The 12,561-nt window shown below is 41.5% G+C and overlaps 1 long non-coding RNA gene across 1 annotated transcript in view; it reads left to right on the top strand.

Annotated features, from left to right (window-relative positions):
- The first annotated feature begins 367 nt into the window (after positions 1–367).
- Positions 368–12,561, top strand: part of LOC308607967 — a 95,134-nt gene continuing 82,940 nt past the window's right edge. The window contains exons 1-4 of the long non-coding RNA XR_014014067.1: positions 368–706; positions 1,540–1,651; positions 9,342–9,392; positions 10,270–10,370. This is a non-coding gene — a long non-coding RNA (uncharacterized lncRNA). The remainder of the gene's footprint in view (positions 707–1,539; positions 1,652–9,341; positions 9,393–10,269; positions 10,371–12,561) is intronic.

Genomic DNA, 12,561 nt, shown 5'->3' on the forward strand with positions numbered 1-12,561 from the left:
GCATTTGGACATAGGTTTTCAAACCAGTTGCTTAAATACTGGAAGCATGATTGTTGGATCTCAACATGAGACTTGTTTAGCTTTGGAAAAAACTGCCAAATTTTCTTACAAAGTGGCTGCACATGCATCCCCCCAGTGATGAGGGAGAGTTCCTTTTGTTCCTCACCCTCTAGCATTGGTATTGTCCTATTTTTGGAGCTTAGCAGTCCTAACAGGTGTGCTGTGATATCTCATGATTTAAATTTGTAATTCCCTAATGGTATATGATGTTGAGCTTGTTTCTGTATGACTTTTACTATCTGTGTATCTTTTTTGGCAGTATGTCTGTTCAGATCATGCTGTTCACGTTCATGCTGATGGGAGCCCTGTCTCCTCAGGACCCGCTGGGGCTTTGGCTTCTGCGACACGCGGGGCTGAGTCCACGCTGACGGCCGGGCTTCGGGACAAGCCGGGGTCGAGTCCACACTAACAGAAGCCGGGTCTCCTCAGGACCCGCTGGGGCTTTGGCTTCTGGAACACGCAGGGCTGAGTCCATGCTGATGGCCGGGCTTCGGGACAAGCTGGGGTCGAGTCCACACTAACAGAAGCAGGGTCTCCTCAGGACCTGCTGGGGCTTCAGCTTTGGGACACTGTGGGGTCCAATTCATGCTGACAGGAGCCTGGTCTCCTCAGGACCTGCCGGGAGGTGATGCCGCAGAGGGAGAAGGTGAGGAAAAGTGGGCAGAAGGTTCCTGTGCGTTGCTGACCGCTGAGGGTGTCTGTCTTCAGAGGGCCCAGGCGGGGAAGGGCTTGATGTGGAAAACTGGGTTTTTGGCTCCTTTTGTGTGTGGTATAGACAGAGTGCAGTGTTGTTCTTTGGTGAGTGGCCTCTGGTTTTCCCAGCACCGTTCATTGAGGGGACTGTCCTTTCCCTGGTGTATGTTCTTGGCTCCTTTCTTGTGAATCAACTGATCACATACCTGTAGGTTTATTTCTGGGCTCTCCGTGTGCCTGTTTTTGTGCCAATTCCACACTTTTTTGGGGACTGTAGCTTCGTAATGAAGTGTGGAGTCAGGGAGTGAGATGCCTCCAGCCCGTTCTCCTTCCTCAGGGTCGCTTTGGCTCTTCTGGGTCCTTTGTGGCTTCACACAGATGTTAAGATTGTTTGTTCTGTTTCTATGAAATGTCATTGAAATTTTGGTAGTGGTTGCGTGTATGTGTACATTGCTTTGGGTAGCATGGACATTTTCACAATATTTTCACCCATGTGCACGGGATATCTTTCCATTGATCTGTTCAATTTCTTTCATCAATGTCTTAGTTTTCAGTGTGCAGGTCTTTCAAGCCCTTGGTTGAATTTATTCCTAGTTTTTTTGGGGATGAGATTATAAATGGAATTGTTTTCTTAATTCCTCTTTCTGATAGTTCATTATTAGTGTATAGAATCACAAATGATCCTGCAGTTTTACTGAATTCATTTTTTTAGTTCTGACAGTTTTTTTGGTGGTTTTATGTAGAAACCTAGAATTCAGAAATCCCACTGTTTTCCACTCCATCCAGGTCATCCACAGCACCCAAGACCTAGTGGCTCCTAATATTATCTCCCACGGTGCCTCTCATTACCATGTGGACAAAGTGAATAGCATCACCACTTTGCTTGAATTTGGTCTGGGTAAGTCTTGGCCTCTCTAGCAATGTTTGATGTCGTCTCTGATTTTCTGGCATGTTACTGACATGGTTGTATTGAAAGGTGTTTTCTAGTAAATTTCAAATGTTTAAACTTTAAATAACAGTACAAAGTTTTCTACATTCACACCAAATACTGCAGTGTGTTTTAGCCAAAACAGGGCCAGTCTCCCAGGGAACCAGGACATAACCCCAAAATGAGGGATAATTATGGTGTCCACATTATAATCCTACCTACAGGACCACTTCAGCTTTCACCAGCTGCCCCAACTTTGTGGAAATGTCTTTTTCCATTCTAATCCAGGTTTCTTTTTCTGGAACCATCACTGGTCTTCCCTCATTTTAAAAACCTTCATGGATTTAAAGTGTACAAGATGAGTATGATCTCGGTGGATTTTCCTGTATGGCTTCTTTCACTTAGGATGTTTCCAGTGTTTATCCATATTGTAATATGTACCACTTTTTTCATTGTGATTGAAAACACATAACATTTATCATGTAAGTCATTTTAAGTATACACTTCTATAGCATTAAATACATTCACATTGTTGTAAAAACATCCTCACCACCCATCTCCAGAACTTTTTCATTTTCCCCAAGTGAAACTGTAACCATTAAACACTTATTCCCCTCAACCCCTGGCAAACTTATTCTACTTTTTGTCTTTGAATTTGACTTATCTGGATACCTCATACTAGTGGAATCATAGAATGTCCTTTTGTGTCTGGCTTGTTTCACTTAGCATAATGACTTCAAGGTTCATCCACATTGCAACCTGTGTGAGAATTACCTTAGTTTTAAAGTTTGAATCATATTTCATTGTGTATATACTATACTGTACTTATGCATTCATCTGTTGAAGGACACTTGTGTTGCTTCCACCTTTTGGCTATTGTGAATAATGTTGCATATGGGGTACAGATATCTGTTCCAGTCCTTGCTTTCTAATATTTTGGGTGTATACCCTGGAGCAGAATTGAGGGATCATACGTTAATTACATGTTTAAGATTTTGAGGAGCTGCCATACTGTTTTCCACAGCAGCTGCGCAATTTTACTTTATTCCTTCGTATGACAGAATAATGCATCTTATGGATCTACCTTATTTTGCTTATCCATTCACCCGTTGGTGGACATTTTAATTGTTTCTACCTCAGGCTATTGTGAACAGTGCTGCTGTGAATATTGGTGTATAAGTTTTTATTTGAACACTGTTATCCATTCTTTGGGTATATATCTAGGAGTGGAGTTGTTGAAACATATGATAATTACATTTTTATATTTTTGAGAAAATGCCAAAGTTTTGTACACATAGATTGCACCATTTTACATTTCCATAAGTAAAGTTTAAGGGTTCCAATTTCCCTACATTGTTGCCAACATTTGTTATTTTTATTTATTTTTAATATAAGCATTCTAGTGTGTGTGAAGGGCTATCACATTGTGGTTTTAGTTTGCATTTCCATCATGACTCCTGATGTTTGACATCTTTTCATGTGCTTGTTGACCGTTTGTATGCCTTGTGTGGAGAACAGTCCATGCAAGTCCTTTGTGCATTTCAAAAATTGGGTTGCCCTTTTACTGAGTGGTAGAAAGTTCTTGATATATTCTGGATAAAGACTCTTATTAGATATATAATGTGCCTATGTTTTCTTCCATTCTGTGGGCTGTCATTTTACTTTCTGGATAGCCTCTTTTGATGTACCAAGGTTTGTAACTTTGAGGAACTCCAGATTATCTGTTTTCTTCTTTCATTGCTTGTGTTTTAGTGTCAGATCTAAGAAACTATTGCTAAATGCAAGGTCATGAATCCCTTGGTTTATTCCAGAGTACCATCATCCCTCAGTAGCCACTGGGCTAGGGTTTAGGTCTGGGGTTTGAGTCAGGTCAGGGTTTAAGGGTCACGGGTCAGGCTTTGAGAGTCAGGGTAGAGCGTCTAGGGTTCTGGAGTTAGGGTGTTAGGGTTCCTTAGGGTTAGGGTTAGGTTTAAGCATAACTGGCCCCCATTGCCCTTCCTTTCTCTTCTCTGAGGTCTCCAGGATGGATAGGATTTGCCCAGGGTCACACATGAGTCAGGGAATCGAGCTGGACAACTGTCTTTCTATCCCCCAGTCCTGGGCTCTGAGAGAAGAATGAAATGTCTGTACTGTCTCTGAGTGTTTCACATTGAACTCGATGTCAGTCACGGGGTGTGGAGGGTGTCTGGAGTCATGCCTGGTTCCTTCCTGCCCTCCCATCTGGGAAAGGTGGTGTTGGCCCTGCTCTGCCTGGGCAGCCCCAGTTCCAGCAGAGTGCCCAGACAGGAGGGCACTCAGTGGACTTGTGTGGATTAATGCAGAACTGGGTGTAGCAACCTGCCAGCCCCCTGCCTACTTGAGGGCTGCTGGGGCCCTCCTGGGGCTGCAGGCATCCTTTGTCCCATCTGAGTGGGTAGCAATAGACAATCAAGTCTCAGGCAGGACAGTCCTTGACCTCTGACCATTCAAGCAGGCATTTGTGGTCCTCTAGCTCAGTTCAGCCTGGGCCCTGTCAAGACCCCATGGACAATTAGTGAGCTGACCATGTTACTGAGCAATGGAACAGCTACCTGGGCAGTGTAGACATTCCTTTGAGATGTTTCAACTACCAACATCCATGTGGTTGAGAAAAGGGCCTCCCCTTCACAGCCTTCACAGCCTCATAGCCTGCCAAGAGAGGTAATAACCCTCTAAATATTTGAGTGTGTCCCTGACACAACAACCATACAGCACACCATGGCCCTTCAATCCTTTGTCCTTTTAGGTGTTAGAATTTTTTTAATTATAATGGAATTTTATTAAGAATTTATGTTCATCAAGACAATCATAATAGTGTCTAAAAGCAACCCATGGGCAGAAAAAATATTTATAGTATATTTATCTGACAAAGAACTTATACCCATGATATATTAAAAAAACTCCTACAAATCAGTAATCTCTTGCAAATCACACAACACATAAAGAAACCGTACAAAAAGAGTTGAACCCTTCTCACAAGAGAATGTCCAAATGCTTAATAAACATAAAAAGATGTTGAACTTCATGAGCCACAAAGGAAATGAAAATTAAGACACCCACAATGGAAGATGATATATTTGTGATATAGTTGCATGGCACAAAACTAGTACCCAGAATATAATAAAGTATTTCTGAAAATCAAATCAGTAAGACAGACTACCCAATAGAAAAATTGGCAAAAGACTTGAACAGGCTTTTCACAGAGAAGAAAATCCAAAGAACCAATAAACCAATAAAGGTGTTCAACTTCCTCCATCATCAGGGAAATACAAATTAAAAACCACAATGAAATATTATGACATAATGACTAGGTCAAGTAAAGTCTACCAATAACAAGTGTGGGTAACAATTTAGAACTAGTTGTTAGAAATTTTGACATTCATATTCATTAAGAATCAAAGTTATGGGAGAAACTGGGCCTCCCAATAGGAGGTTTACACTGACACTTCATTGTCTTGGAGAGCCATATGCATCCATGTGGCCTCTGGAAAGCCTGCCAATTACGGGTTCCATGGCATGGAATAATTCTTGAGCCTCCCGTTACTTCATTGCACAAGAGTTTCCTTACCACCCTAGCATTTGGTTTCTTCCCTTAGAAAAGGAGAGAAAAGAAACTGGAAAAGGAGCAGTATTGTTTTTCAGGGATGGGTAAGTTAATATGGCCAGGGAGATGGCATAGCTCAAGGGCTCCCACCTCTCAGGGGCAGGAATGAGGTCTGTGTGTCTTCTGAGGGCACATGGGCTGTTCTGGGCCAGCCTCTGAGATGTGAGGGCCTGATGCCCAAGGCAGGAGACTTGAGTTTACCAACAAAAATGATCCTGCCTTTTCAGCAAGTGAAAGAACTTCTTGCAGTCTTGGGAGGACAGTAAGAGCACTGGATGAGTAGCTGCAGCCCCTGACCCTAAGTGAACCCCTTTCTTCCTTTTGTGTCAGATTCTGTGTTGTGCAGTGAGCTGTCATGGACATAGAATCTGCTGCTTTCTCCCAGCCAGCATCTGTTCTCATGTCCAAGTCTGGTGCCTCAGTTTTCCTTTGGGAATTACGTCTCACCTGCTTCCAGTCCAGATAGTTCCAGAAGGATGAGCCCATGTTCCACCCAGCTCGAAGATGGGTTTACAACCCACATCTAGCCAGTCCCATTTTCCATCTTCTGGTGATGGGTCAAGGATGAGAGTGAAACCCAAGCCAGGCCAGAGGTATTCAAAACCATGACTTTTCTTAGAACCCAAGAAAAGGAGAAACTTTTTCTTGGAAAAAGAATGGTGAGTGGTTGTCAGCCTAGAATTGATGTTGGCCCAAGGGCAGGGAGAGAGCCTGTGCCTGTGAATGGGGTCTCCCAAAGGCACTGAGGAGGACAAAGGTTTGGAAAGAAATAAGGTCACCCTGAGAGAGTGTGAGACACTGGACCTGCCAGGTCCAAGCCCATTCTTCAACTTGCCACTTGCAAGTATTAAATTATTTCTACCCTTACAATAAATACTAATTTATTTTACTTCAGTAAGTGTGTCCAGTCGCTGAGAATAAAAAAAGTCCTAGTTGAAACATCCGAATCAATAATCCCTGATCCATCCTCAGGTGTCCTAAGTGGGTAGGCATGGCTGGGGGAGATGAAGACACTGGGTGAGGTCATATACTAGGGGAGCTGCCAGACATCTTTGTCCCTGTTCCTTCCCTGTCCCGGGAGAGGAAAACCCTGGAGAAGTGATAGGATAACCAGTAGGGGAAGAGGTTCCTCAGTGGTTAATTAGTCTTTTTGTATTTTCCTTAATTTAGGGTCCATTTTGGTAATGTGTTTTTACAAAGAAATCACCCGTTTCCTCTAGATTTCCAGTTTGTTACAATAGGTTTCTCTTATTTGACTTTTAATTTTTCCAGTCTAATTTTCTACAGAATCATCACAAATAATGAACAAATATTGATACTTAGTATTAACTGAAGTCTCTATTCTTGTTCCCTTTGTTGTACCTTTCCTTGTTCCAGGGTCTCATAGGACATTGGGTCATCATGTCTTTTTAGTCTCTTCTGGGCTCTGACAGTTGCTCAGACTCTCCTTGTTTCCATGACCTTGACAGTGTGGAGGAGGACTGGTCAGGTATTTTATAGACTGCCAGGCACTGGGATTTGCTTGGTGTTTTTGTTGTAATTAGACTTGGCTTTGAAAAAGCAGATCAGAGGTAAAGTGACTCCTCTTCACTATATATCAAGAGAACAGGCTCTTAAGGGAACTTCTCCCTTATATTCTTAACTTTGGTCACCAGGCTGAGGTAGTGTTTGTGAAGTTTTCCCACAGTGAAGTTAATTTTTTCCCATGTCCATCCTGTGTGTCTTATTTAGGAGGAAGTCAATGCAGAAGCCACACTTGAGGAGAGAGGGGTTAGCTTCACATCCTTGATGGATAGCTGAGTGTCTATATGAATTGTTTAGAAACTTTCTGCATAGGAGATTTCTATTTAACACCATTCATCAAAAACTCTGTAACTTATTTTTACCAGTTTGGACACATGAATAATTATTGTAAACTTTTGTTTATAATCCAGCACTACATTATTAGACTGCTTAGTTCATTCTTGCTTTGCTTGTTGAGAGCTTTTTCCATTTGCTCCTGTTTTCATTTTACATAATTTTTCTTTTGTGGGTTTTTAAAATTTTGGGTACTTCTTTACTTTCTGACATTTTAAGATTATCCTGTTTCATATATTTACTGTCTCAGTCCTAACATCAGCCCTTTCTTCAAAGAGCCCTTGTTCCTTTTTATTAGAGAATAGTATTAAAGACTTACATGTTGGGGCTTCCCTGGTGGTGCAGTGGTTGAGAGTCTGCCTGCCGATGCAGGGGACATGGGTTCGTGCCCCAGTCTGGGAAGATCCCACATGCCGCGGAGCGGCTAGGCCCGTGAGCCATGGCCGCTGAGCCTGCGCATCCGGAGCCTGTGCTCCGCAACGGGAGAGGCCACAACAGTGAGAGGCCCATGTACCGCCAAAAAATAAAAATAAAAAATAAAGACTTACATGTTGGAGCTAAATATGCTCAGCTGAAAGTGCATGGAAATATATGCATGTATCCCAGCCTATGCATATACACATAATTATTAAGATTTCCATGTGGAGCTATGTGTATCTCTGTTAGGCTAAAGATAGTTTATACTTGATGTCTCCAACCTGATCTATTATGACATAGATATTGCAACCTTCCTTTGTTTGTGACTTCTCACTCCAGTGGTTAAGAAACCTGGCTTCCACCATTTGTCATTAAATTCAGGGCTTGTTCCGTTCGATTACTGATATAGTAGTTTCAGTACTGTGAGCTGCGCTCCCCATGGGAAAGAACTTGCAGAGTCCACTGTGTATGTACGGCATATTTCGCCTTTGGCCTACAGAGTCCTCCCATTTCCAAAGTTAACTTAGGTCAGCCCATTCTGTCCCATCACCAACAGTGAGATTTTTTCATACTTTTCGAAATCAGTTAGATTGTTTGTTACATTCTGTATGCCAGTCTTTGACACTCCCATATCCGAAGTAACTAAATTTGAATAGATTATAATTTACTTGTTGGGCTGTAAAAAAAAAATCTGTGGGTGTAGACAAATGCATAGTGACAGGTATTCACTACTAAAATATCATACGGACCTTTCAATCACATATTCCATAAACTGCTTACCATGTCTGTTTTGCCTTTTCTAGAATGTCATATAAATGAGGTCATACAGTGTGTAGCACTTCAGACTGGATTCTTTTACTTAGCAATATAAGTGTTAGATTCATCTATTTTTTTTTGCACGGGTTGATGATTCATTCCTTTATATCTCTGAATATTATTGCATTGCATGTATAGGAGAGGAAAAATAATTTTCCCTCTACCCTTCTATGTTCTTCATTGAGATCCCCCTTGTAATGAAAGGGAGATGAACTGGAGAAAAACAATCAGAAGATTAATATATACCATGCATACCTCCTGTATACTTGAAAGATACCCAGGAGAACTTAGTCTGGCCCAAGCCATTACCTTAAAGGCTACCTTCAGCTAAGAAAAGAAAAAATATGTTAAGGAACGGAGGAAGCCACTTAAGGGAGGTTTTAGGCAAAGCACAGTAAACAAGGGTATGGTTGTTATGCAGATTTACATCCAGACCTATTTCATTGACAAGCTTTTTTTTTTAAAAATATTTATTTATTTGGCTGCAACAGGGGTTAGTTGCGGCATGTGGGATCTAGCCCCCTGACCAGGGATCGAACCAGGCCCCTGCATTGGGAGTGTGGAGTCTTAACCACTGGACCACCAGGGAAGTCCCGACAAGTCTTTCTTGATATTTAGTCATCTTTCAATTCCTGGTCCAGAGAGGGACATACCCTTACAAATGGAGATATCCTTAATAAATGTAAATTTACCTCATAAAAGGGCATTTTCTACTTGGTTTTCAAAAATTCTCCTGGGTCTGCTCTTTTTAAAATTAATCAGTCCAAAATAATCCTTTTGTCAAAGGGACATATATTAGGGTGGTGTATTCTGCTCCCCTTGACATGGATGTGCCCTAATTCGCTTATGAATTCATCTACAGAAGAACATCCTGATATCTTTAAGTTTTTAGCCATTATGAATAGAGCTGCTGTGCATTACTTGATCCTAGTTTTTGTTTGAACACAGGTTTTCAAAGCAGTTGTCTAAATACAAGAGGTACGCTTCTTGGATCCTAAGGTAAGATTATTTAGATTTGAAAAAAGAACTGCCAAACCGTCTTCCAAGCTTGGTTGTACATGCATTCCACCAGCATCTTAAGTATATTCTTGTATGCTTTTTTAGTATCTGTTTATCTTCTTTGGCCAGGTGTGTGTTTCAATCTTTACCAAATTTTAATGGCATTGTTTGGTATAATTTGAGTACAAACCTTTTATCAGATATGTGTTTTGGAAATAGTTTCTTCCAGTTTGTGGTTTGTCTTTTGGTTTTCTGAATAAGTTCTTTCATAGAATAGAAATTTTTAATTTTATAAAGTCCACATTATCAATTATTTTTCTTTTGTTGATTGACTTTTGGTGTTGTGTGTTTAAAACGCATCACCAGACCCAAGGTCATGTAGATTTTCTTTTTTTTTTTTAAATAAATTTATTTATTTATTTATTTTTGGCTGCGTTGGGTCTTCGTTGCTATACGTGGGCTTTCTCTAGTTGCGGCGAGTGGGGGCTACTCTTCGTTGTGGTGTGCGGGCTTCTCATTGCAGTGGCTTCTCTAATTGTGGAGCATGGGCTCTAGGTGTGCCGGCTTCAGTAGTTGTGGCACGTGGGCTCTAGAGCACAGGCTCAGTAGTTGTGGCGCACGGGCCCAGCCGCTCTGCAGCATGTGGGATCCTCCCGGACCAGGGCTTGAACCCATGTCCCCTGCATTGACAGGTGGACTCCCAACTGCTGCGCCACCAGGGAAGTCCCAGATTTTCTTTTTTCTTCTAGAATTTTTATAGTTTGGTAATTTAAACTTGTCTATGGGCACTTTTGAGTGAATTTTGGTTTACATTGTAAAGTTTGCGTCTACATTCATTTCATTACATACGGTTTCTAATTAATTGTTCCTTAACCAGGTTTTGAGAAGATACAGTGAGATACTTGGCTCCATTTCAGTTTGGATTTCCAAACTTAGTACATACAGCAGAACAGCATTCGGGATGAGGCCTCTGGATTTGTGAGTGTGGTGCTCCCGGCACTTCTCTGATGTCCCACAGTGGGCAATGAACACACCTGTCTGGCCCTGGGGGCACAGGTGCATCCGGGCCACAGACTTTGCTCTGTGACAAGCTGACGGGAGCTTTGTCTTCTGTCAGGCCTTAGGTTTCTGGACCACGGGGCAGTGTCTGTATTGACTGGAGCTGGCTTTTCTCAGGACCCACTGGTGAGGAGATGTCACAAGAGGAAAAAATGAGAAAGTGTGGAGAATCTTCCTGTGCAGCTGACTGCGGAGTAGGTGGGGTGCATCTTCAGGGGACTCAGGAGAGAAAGGGTTTAATGTGGAATACTGTGGGCTTTTAGTTAGTTTTATGTGCAGTGTAGATGGTGACAAGTGTCGTTCTTTGGAGTCTGGTGTCTAGTTTTCCTGGTTCTGTTTGTTGATGGCTTTGGGTAGAATAAACATTTTAATAATAGTCATTTTTCCTGAGGCATGAGCATGGAATATTGTTTTCTATTGTGTCTTCAATTTCTTTATCAGTGCTTTATAGTTTTCTGAGTATAGGTCTTTCATGTCCTTGGTTAAATTTATTCCTGAATAGTTTGTTCTTTTTGATGGAGTTGTAAATGGGATTGTTTTCTTAATTTTTCTTTCTGATGGTTTGTTAAGTGTATAGAGACAAAACTGATTTGTGCGTATCGATTCCATATTTTGCAACTTTACTGAATTTATTTTTTTAACATTTTTTTGAACGTGAAAAATTTTAATGCTAAAATCTCACGGTTTCTACTGCATCCCAGGTAATCCGCAGGACCCAAGACTTGGTAGCTACTAATATACTCCTCTCACGGTGCCTTTTTTTAAAAAAATTATTTATTTTATTTATTTTTGGCTGAGCTGTGTCTTCGTTGCTGTACGCGGACTTTCTCTAGTTGCGGCGAGCGGGGGCTACTCTTCGTTGCAGTATGCGGGCTTTTCATTGCAGTGGTTCTCTTGTTGTGATGCATGGGCTCTAGAGTGCAGGCTCAGTAGTTGTGGCCCACGGGCTTAGTTGCTCTGTGGCATGTGGGATCTTCCCGGACCAGGTGTTGAACCCATGTTCCCTGCATTGGCAGGCGGATTCTTAACCACTGAGCCACCAGGGAAGCCCCATCCACTTTGCCTCTTAATACTATGTGGACTCCTACAAAGGAAATAACAGTCACAATTTTGGTTGAACTTTGTGTGGGTAAGTCTTGGCCTCTATAACAAAGTTTGTTGACTGCCTTATCTGATTTTCTGGCATAGTACTGATATGGTTGTTTTGAAAAGTAATTTACTTTCCAGTAATTTAAAATGTACAGAAAAGTTTCAGTAATGGCAAAAGTACTCACATTTGCCACTTCACACAAAATGCTCACAAAACCATGACTAGTTTTGGAGAAGTCAGGGGATAGTGAGAGGGACACTCTCCTGAGAAATCAACACATAACCCCTAAATGAGGAAATCATGATGTCTACATTATAATTTAATACTCAGACCCACTTCAAATTTCGCCTGTTGTCCCAACTGTATGAAAATGTCTTTTTCCATCCCGATCCAGTTTTCTTTTTCTGGAACTATTACTGAGTTTTTCCCTCACTTGGACAACCTTGATGTATTTAAAGGAGACAAGATGAGTATGGGATCTGGGTGGCCTTTTCTGTATGGCTTTTTTTTCACTAAGGATTTTTTTTTAACATCTTTATTGGAGTATAATTGCTTTACAATGGTGTGTTAGTTTCTGCTTTATGAGAAAGTGAATCAGATATACATATACATATGTTCCCATATCTCTTCCCTCTTGCGTCTCCCACCCTCCCTATCCCACCCCTCTAGGTGCTCACAAAGCACCGAGCTGATCTCCCTGTGCTATGCGGCTGCTTCCCACTAGTTATCTGTTTTACGTTTGATAGTGTATATATGTCCATGCCTCTCTCTCGCTTTGTTACAGCTTATCCTTCCCCCTCCCCATATCCTCAAGTCCATTCTCTAGTAGGTCTGTGTCTTTATTCCTGTCTTACCCCTAGGTTCTTCATAACATTTTTTTTCTTAAATTCCATATAGATGTGTTAGCATACGGTGTTTGTCTTTCTCTTTCTGACTTACTTCACTCTGTATGACAGACTCTAGGTCCATCCACCTCATTACAAATAGCTCAGTTTCGTTTCTTTTTATGGCTGAGTAATA

Source organism: Mesoplodon bidens (assembly GCF_964165515.1).
Source record: "Mesoplodon bidens genome assembly, chromosome: 19".
Classification (NCBI taxonomy): domain Eukaryota; kingdom Metazoa; phylum Chordata; class Mammalia; order Artiodactyla; family Ziphiidae; genus Mesoplodon; species Mesoplodon bidens.